Below are 9,591 nucleotides of genomic sequence, written 5' to 3' on the forward strand. Positions count from 1 at the left end.
CACTTTGGCCTAGTGGGGGAGCTGCACGTATCTGGGGAGCTCCTCAAGAGCCACCCTAAAAATAAGAAGCCTCCTGTTAAAGTGGAGATTCAGTTGTGGTGTGGCGTGAATGCAGAAGGACAAGGCTATCTCTGAGGCTCTGGGATTTTCTTCAATGTAGTTTACAATAGTTTCTGCTAGAATTGAGAAAGTTCTGCTGGATTATGGATAAAAGGGATTCCTCTTCTGGGCCTTTTTGGATTAATGTTGTTGCTTTGTTGCTGCTGCTTTTTGTCTTTAACTTGCATTTTTAAATGCAGCATAATGCTACAAATCCCCTTAGTGGTACTGTATATTTGTGTGAGCCTGGTCTGAAAGCTACAGCTGAGAACAGCGCGTGGTTTGATAAGGTGGTGATACATCCATCTCCACTGGGAAATGAGTCTAGTGCTCACTGGATTTAGCTGGCAGGCCTTATTAAACCCCTTCACCATGGTGTATGTGTCTGAAGCAAGCTCTAGCACTGGATTTTCATATTGTGTTTGTGGGTTCATCCTCTCTTGTGGCTCAGATCAGATTGCTTTAGTACTCAGCTGACTTTTGGAAGGCTGTGTTCTTGAATTTCATCTGGTATTTGCGCAGGGGATGAGAATCTTCAACCTGTAGTGGTGCCCAGGGAAGCTGTGGGTGCCCCATCCCTGGAGGTGTGCAAGGCCAGGTTGGATGGGGCATTGGGTGATCTGATCTAGTGGGAGGTCCCTGCCCATGGCAGGGGGGTTGGAACTGGATGGTCTTTAAGGTCCCTTCTAACTCTAACTATTCTATGATTCTATGGTCTATCAGCACTGGGATCAGAGCGAGTTATGCACTGGGAAGGTGGCAAAGGAATAATTCAAGGATCAGTCTTGCCAATGAAAAGCCTGTACTTACTGTAATATTTAAAAATTTTTAACACTAGTACCGTTCAAGACACAAAAGTGAATATGAGCTGAACATGGTGAAAATGAGCTTCCTAAAAGTAATATTGCAAACACAATTGCAGAGTAGGGAGTGTTACAGCCTGTTAGTAGAACTTGCGGTACAGGATAAGTGGTGGATTGGCCTTTGCAGGTTGCAGATTGCTCATATTCCTATCTGAGCTCTTTTCTGCTGCCAAAACAGCCTGGGAGCCTGTCCTTCCATAATAGTTTTCTCTTTTCTTTATCTTTATCTGAATGGAGACTTGACAGTTCTCAAATAGATTCAGCTGTAGTGCAGTTATTTTTTAGTTTTAGCATGTATTGTTGTGCACAATGTGTAATTGTATTTACTTGCCAGCAATAAAAAAGTTGTAGGAATGAAAAAAAGCACATATTACTGTTGTATTCTCTTTCTTTTCATGCAGTGTGGCATGGGAAAGATTACTTTCGTAAGGTAAGATTGCAACATATGAAATCCTACACTGAACACTTCAATGCATTTTTCTTACAGGATAAAAAATACAAACTTACTGTTTCTTTTGTTGAGTTTTGTTTTCTTCATGCGTTTTTCATTTACAGGGCAAAAGTGATGTTTCAAGTGAAAATGGAAGGAGAACTATTTAAAAGAATTACTTACAAGCCTTTAAAAAACTGTTATGGTTTTAGTCCTTCAGATACTGTTCCTCTTCCTGAACTGTAAGGGCAATGCGGCTAAATAAACTATCAGGAATATTTATAATTGTCAGAGCTACAGTATTAGCAAAACCAGAAGAAAACACAGTGTAAATGAACCCTCCTTCATAGTGCTCACTGCATCTTGTGAAAATGTCCTGTTGCACTTCAGGGCATCTTTGTGAAGCAGAGGACTCCAGCAAGTTTCCCTCCCTTGATCCTGTCTTTAGTCATTCTTTCCAAATATGAGTACATTTTGTCTAGACAAAGCACATTTTTTGCTCCAATTTTAGAGCTTGCCTAATTTCAACTATCCTGCAATATTCAGCTTAGCTTTCTGAAGGTAAGAAAAAGCCAGATATGTAGAATTTAGTAAAAATTGGTCCTGTGTAAGCAGGGATGCTCTGACTCTAAAAAAGCACATAACAAATCTTCTCTTGAAGCAGAGGAGTCATTAGTGAGAGCCGTGTATGTACCACTTGTTTCCACCTGGCATGATAGCGATGTTTTGTATTCAGAAATCTTAGCTCCAGCTATTGCAGCAAAGTTGTGGAATTATCGTTTGCAGATAAATCTTGTATCTACATTGTAATTCTTGGTTGCTAATTTTACTAATTAAAATATCTATCAACCATGCACAGTCTCAGACTGATTTAAAATAGGAAGATGACTGCCTTTAATTTAGGGAGGAGTTGTACATGAATCACAGATTCTTATCCAAAAGGCTGTTTTGTCATTTATCACTGTGTTAGGGCCAGAATGTTCCAGTGCTGGAGTGATGTTAAATGTGTACTGAGCAGGTTCAGAGAATAATACATATTCTTACAGAAGTGTTTGGTAATGTGGTCACTAAGCCATAAGAGTTTCAGTCCACATTGGAGGGACATGTGCCAACAGGACAAGAAGTAATGGTTTTTAACTAAAAGAGGGTAGATTCAAACTAGATTTAAGGAAGAAATTTTATACAATGAGGGTGGCAAAACACTGGAACTGGTTGTCCAGAGAGGTGGTATATTCCCCCATCCCTGGAAACATTGAAGGACAGGTTGGATGGGGATCTGAGGAACCTGATGGAGTTGAAGATGTCCCTGTTAATTGCAGGGGGATGAACTAGATGACAATGCCTACAGCATTGCAGTTAAAGTATAATGTTTTTCATGGAACTTCCCATCAGATTTCTGTTTGTGTATCTCCTTGGGGAGGAGGGAAGTGAGCAGAAGTTGCAGACATCTGTGGGAGCTCTCTGTAGGAGACATGGCTTTGCAGGAAGCACAGCGCTACTTTCCCTGTGCAGGAGCGGGGTAGAGGTGTATGCTGTCATTCATTTTGCGAGCAAGGGGCTCCTATTGGAGCAGGACATTCTTCGCGCTGTGGGGAAGAGGCCACCTCATCTCCCAGTGGGAATTTCCATGTGGAATGCCCATCTTCATCCCTTGCTAGCTTTCAACAGGGGAAATCTCCTGTGTTTTCTGCTGTGCCTCTGCATTTGAATGGGAAACAGCATTCCCTGTTCACTAATGTGCATCATCAGTCTTTCAAAGATGCTTGATTTCTGTTTGATTCTTAATTATTATAATAGTTAAGGCACTTAACATGCTTTAGTGATTTACTTCATTTAATTGGATGTAGTGATTAGAATATCTTTTATATTACCCTCACTGCTGTTTTAATTTAAGATTATAATCTCCTGGTCCTTTTCAGCTCCTCTAACTTTCATTTAGATACTGCTTTTTCTTTTCTGACTTCATTTTGTTTATTCATTTTCCTGCTGATTCAGTAAACATGCTGCTAGGATGATTGCTCAGGAAACCTGACTGTGGTAATAAATTTGTTCATTTAGTGCAGACACTAATGAATTAAAAAAAAATATGAAAACTATGCATGAGACTCTGCTCAGCCTCTGAAGTTGTCTTGGTTTTTGCTGTCATTTATTAGTATTTTAGAAAGAATAAAAAAATATTGGTGGTGCCAGAGGAAACATGAGATAAGGAAAAGGATAATTATAGTGTAACATCATTTTTGTATGTGTCATGTCCTGCCTTAGTAGATAGGTGATGTATAGATTAGAATTTTAGTATTATAACCCAGTGTGTGAGATTTTTGTATTATTACACAGTACAGGAATTGCTCTGTTGAAGGGAATTTAAGTCTGAGATTGGAGGGTCGGTCCCCACTGCCCTATGCTGAGGGCACCAGCATAGGCACAAGGGAGGAGGATGGAGAGGAGAGAGTGGTGGGAGCTGGACTGAAAAATCTAATTCTCTGTAATCTGAGAAATGAGCAAGCACTTCTCTGGAGGGAGAGTGGTGGATTCTTCAGATTAGTTTGAAATATATAGTAGCATGTTCTCGCTTTCTCTTGGTGATACACAAAATCACACAGATAATCCAGCTGGCTTGTCACTGTAGTAATATATAGTATATTTTGTGTCCTTTAAGGTGCCAAATCCTAAGTGTCCTATATCACTACTACTTTCAGAGGGAAGGCCAACACAGATATGGGCATGCACATGACACCTGGAGCATTTACAGTAGGAGAGAAGTGGTTGCTTTGTAGGAAATTCTCATTTGTGATTAGGCTAAGAAAGCCCAGAGATCCATTTTACAGGCTTTTTTGTGCTCAGAGGTTTGGCCACTTGAAATATATGGAAGCAGTAAAGCACTTTATCTGCTTTCTCTTCTCTTCACCGGCACAGATACTCTTATTGCAGTGCTGGGAATATATTTTGCTTGATTTCTGACAAAGAACTACCATTAAAAAAAAAAAACCTGAAACTTATTTTTAAAACATAAGAGTGATCCTGTTCAAACAGAATAAAGGATTCAGTCCCCAGTGCAGTGTTCCTGATCCTGCCCGAAAGTGGTCATTCAGAGAAGGAAAACAGGACTCACTGTCCTCTGTGCCCCACCAGCTCCTGTGCTGGTTTGAAACAAAGGCCCCCTTCCTTTTTCTGTCCAAGATAAGCAATCAGGTGAAAGCAATGGGTACATGCAGGGCTTCAGAAACAGTCTGTAATGAATTAGTTATTTAGCCTGTCTCATTGCACTTGTGTACCACTGCTCTGTATTGCCTTCCCAGACCTTGTGAATGCATCTTCCAAGCCAGATTCTGGTGCCTTTAATCCCTGTGAACTGAACTGTATTCTCAGAAGCATCCCAGAGATATCAATTAGGTTTTGTGCAGAATGAGGCACTGCTGAACATGACTATGAGTACCAGATCCTGGCCCTGGGTGACCACGGCATCTGCTCTGACCGTACCGGAGCATCACAGTGCTCAGTGAGGAACGTGGTGGCTGTCGTTACATTAACATGAAATATTTAAATGGCTCCAGTATTTGGAGTTGCCAAATATCAGGGCTATAATACACGTCCTAAAGCAGTAATACTGTGCAAAAATATTAACAAATCATTGGTTATTTAAACAGAATCATTTAGGGCTCATCTGGCTAATGAGGATTAGAAAACTGAGCTTGAACATTTAAGTTTTACGGAGATGTATGAGATCAGCTGTTCATAGGAAGCTATCAGTGTACATACCTCGTTAGCTCCCTTGTGTAAAATTCCTTATTTGCGTCTTATTAGTCTTCCATTAATTAAAGCTACAGAATTCAGGTTTTTTTGTTAGCTGTTCTCTCAGCATGAGATTTGACTAATTCTTCTACTGTTGGAAACAGCTCAAAGATTGAAGTTTATTCTTATTGTGTTCTTTCAGTTATTTATTTCATATTGCTGTCATGCATGGATGAATTTATATGATGCTCTGATGACCTTTAGAAATTCTTCTGATTAAATGTTGTTCTACTTCATTATGACATTTCTGCACTTGCACTACCAGATTTGATGTGTACAGCTTAATAACACAACCAGACATGAATGTTAATAACTTTACAATTCATTGCATTGCTATTTTTTAATGTAGATGAATTTTAAAACAAGTTTCTCTTGCTGCAGGCTTACATGAATCATATAAATTAGAAGGTAACAAAAGAACATATTAGCATTTGTTAGCCTGGATGCACAAATTTTGTAGTAATCATTTTAATATGTACTACAACTTTCTCAGCCTCAAGTTTAATATGTACTACAACTTTTCACCCTCGATTTTTCAACCAACATCATAATTGAATTGGTTTCCTTCTTGCCTAAGGATAATGATTTTACACTGATGAAATCGTTATTAGATTCTGAGGATTATACTGATGTTGCCTGCTTTACATAGAGCTAAAAAAATCAAAGTTATTCAACTGTAATATGCTTTTACACAAAGGCTACTGTAAATCTGAGATAGATGAACTAATTACGTTTAGAGTTGTTGTTAATAACCAGCATCCATAACTGAAGCAAACTTCTCGACGTAGCTCTGCGCAGTGGATGTGGAGTGATTTTGAAACCCCAGCCCTGTTGCCTGTCCTTGAAGTCTGACAGGTGGTAATGCGCAGTTGCTGCTGTGGAGCTGATGCTGTGAAAGCATGTGTTCATCGAGGTAGGAGACGGCTCCCTGCAGATGTTCACAGAAATTAGTCTGAAACTTCTGAAATCTACAGGCACATCCCATGGTGGTGCGACAAGAAGTAGAAGAAAGATGGTAGAGAAAAAAAAAAGAGAAGGTGTTACCTAGGGGACAATTGTCTTTACTGGTAGGGATCTGGTTAACATTTCAGTTTGTGTTTGAAGATCTGCCCGTGCTCCACCACATCTTCCTAAGTGTTAAAACAATGTTTTAACTGGTCCAGAACAGGTGAGAACCAGCTCACGTGCTTCTGCCATTTTCTGTCTGCTGCTTGGATATACAGAGGGAAAAAGTAGTCCAGGTTAAGCATAAATGATGAATTGCTGCTATCCTGAAAAACATCAACATTTCATGGGTAATTACACTTTAGGCTGCAGAAATAACTGTTGAATTAATTGGTTTTACAGTTAGTTCCTGATGTGCTAGGTAGGTGTTGGTCCTAGCGGGCGTGTCAAAATAACATCTTCAAAAGTCTCACTGATAAAAGACATTTAACTATATCTGTTGAGTAATCAACAATTAGGATATGATATGAATATTTGTAACCCTTAATCACACAAAACAGGAAGAAAACCTTTATTGTTGCAATTTTTACTTTTCAAATATGGAAGCATCTGGAACTTAAATTAAGCAAGTAGTCACTCTTTCTCTGACTTTTTCAAAGGTGGATGTTAATCTCAGTTGAAATAATTATTTACAAATCATGTTTCTCTAAGTGTCTGTTTAAACTAATTTTAAATCATGGGCGAGCGACCAGTCAGCGTAACTCCAATGGACTGGCTTCTACATGATTTAAAAAAGCCTTCAAACTTCATTACAGTGAAAGGACATCAATTCTAAGGTCAGGAGACATGATTGCTTTCCCACACTTATGCTTCAGTCAGTTTTATTTACTATAGAAAACAAGAGTAAGGAGCAGCACTGACTGTAAATGTGCACTTTCTCAAGTAATTGTATACAGAATGATCAATATATAAAATCAAATGCTATGTCCATGGTGCATTAAGACATTATCAAACTACTGTGCTTCATGGTTACTTTAATATGCCTTGAGGTATAGCATACCACTCCAGTTTTATGTGGTTCAATAGTTTGTTTAAGCTGAGATATAAACTCTTTTTTTTTTTAAAAAAAAGGACCCAACATAAAGCTATTAGAGTTGAAATGAATTAATCTCAAATACATGTTAAATTTTCTTGACACCATTACCCTTTTCCTTGGGAAACTTCAGTGTGTTCTTGGCGGATGATAAAAATAAGGAAACAAAACCTGTAAAAACAACTCAGGAAAACTCAGTGGCCCATCTGCTTTCAATCTTTTACTCTTTGTCCTGGGTATTCACTGCAGAGGAGACAAAAAGCCCATCAAGCTTTCTTTTCAGCATTGCACAGGACTTTATACTATTTCCTGTGCTCAAGTTTTTGCCTGTAACAACAAAACAAAATAATTAAGGTGGCTCTAGCAAAGTTAAATCAAGACAATAGCAGGAGACAAGATCTCTGGATTCCAGCCCAGGCTCTGCGACTGATTTATTGAACAACCTGTGCTAAATTGTTTAACCTATTTGCTGCTGATTCTCTGTCTTTAAAGTGAAGGCACATTAAGCCTTACCTACCATCCACTGTCTTTTAATTCAAGGTCTAAATTTGTGTCTGCATGGATACTGAGTACAGAGCAAACAAGAGGCCACAGCCCCCTGGCTTGGTGTCTCTGCTGCTTGCATCATTTCATGGCTGGCATCAGCTTTGAGTTTTTGCTCCCCAAAGCTTGAATTCTTCTAAAAATTGACCAGATTTCTGTAGATTTCTAGAGGAATAATAAAATCTGTTGTTGTTGCAGTAAAACCTCATTATACACTTGGTGTTACATTTTATAGGGGATTGGTTTGTGGAGCATCTGTTACTGCTCTGTCAGAGAAGGTGGAGAGCAGAACTGCACAGAAGCTTTAAGTTGAGTTTAGGGGATCAGGCATAGCTGGCAAGTTCCTGAAGATTTGCCATGTGTAGTAATTAAAGGCTCCTGTGGAAGGCCAAATAAGCATAAAAATGTAGTATACCTTCCTCAGCTGCCGCTTGCTCTGGTGAGTTCATCTTAATTTCCAGCGTTTGATGGAGAATTGAATTTTGAGATGGAAAAACCCATGTCTTATTTTAGCAAGACCTCGTTACCTCGTCATGCTGCTCTGCTGGTATCCAGTCTGTGCAGGCATTGGAGCAAAGGACCTGGGTCCTTGATGTATCTCTCAATCTCTCAGATGATCCTATGGCCTCTCTAGGGGATAGGCTGACACAGGAGTGGGCAGGCTGCATAAGTGACTGTAATCCTGGGTGTTCGATATCAACAGCCACATGTTTTGTACCACTGGATTCACCTATAGCCACAACTGTAATTCCTACTGAGAGAGAAGCTTAGTTGCACAGATCAGGTTGCCAGCCGGGTGGGGATAATCAAGGTAAATACAGAAGTCTCTGGGATGGATTTCCTTGGCAGATACCACGAAATTTCTAGGAAGGGAGCACTTGAATCTCCTCTTCTTTTGTAGCTGTTAAGCTTCCGAAATGTAAGGAAACTTGGACCACAAGCTTGACATTAGCACAATTTATCACAGTAGGGAGAAGTATCAAGTATGTCTTTTAGACAGAGGTGTTCCTAAGGAAAAGCCTCACCATTTGGCAGGCCCAGCCTCTAAAGGTGTTTCTGTATTGTTGTGACTGTGGTTTAGACATGCATAAGCATTGAGGTAGCTGGCTGGGAGCCTGCGAGCAGTTCGGCTAAAGCAGGGTTGAGCTTACTGCAGTTGCAAAGTCCATCTGTAAAGCTGAGAGGAACAGTAGTGTTTTAGTAATTTCTCTGTGCTACAGCTGTATGCTTGGGCAGAGAGAGTGCTGTTGGTAGCCAAAACTAATTAAAAACTGTGTAGAGCTAACACAGAATGCTCTCACGGGAGTGACTACAAGATAGATATGTCCTGTAGCTCTCTACTGACCAGATCAGACCATGCCTTGAATAATTTGGATGTATTCTGATGGGCTCGGTGATCTCTTTCTTTCCAAAGAATAGGAAAGTTAAAAAAAAAAAAAACAGCTAGAAGAAAAGTATTGTTTTTCTGTTATTTTCTTTCTAAACATTTCATTTGGTTCAAGTGTTAATATTGACAGATGTACTTTATAATCTGCAGATGCACAAAAGGCTGAGATGGTGCATGGTTTTTAATGTTTAATGCGCATAGTTTAGATGGCATGCATTAATCATATTCCTATTGCCTTTGTTATGTTAATGGCAAAAATAAACTCTTTTTTTTTCTTATTTAAGAAAAAGAAAATGGGTTAGACATTTTTTTAAGATACATTATATATCAGCAGCTAATGAAGAGGAAATAATGATGAGTCTGCACTGTAATATGTATTAGAGCACTAATTAGACTATAGCAGAACTGCTTACGGATGTCTTTTAAACACCTGCTTGGTGAT

Source organism: Phaenicophaeus curvirostris, chromosome 11 (assembly GCF_032191515.1).
Source record: "Phaenicophaeus curvirostris isolate KB17595 chromosome 11, BPBGC_Pcur_1.0, whole genome shotgun sequence".
Taxonomy (NCBI): domain Eukaryota; kingdom Metazoa; phylum Chordata; class Aves; order Cuculiformes; family Cuculidae; genus Phaenicophaeus; species Phaenicophaeus curvirostris.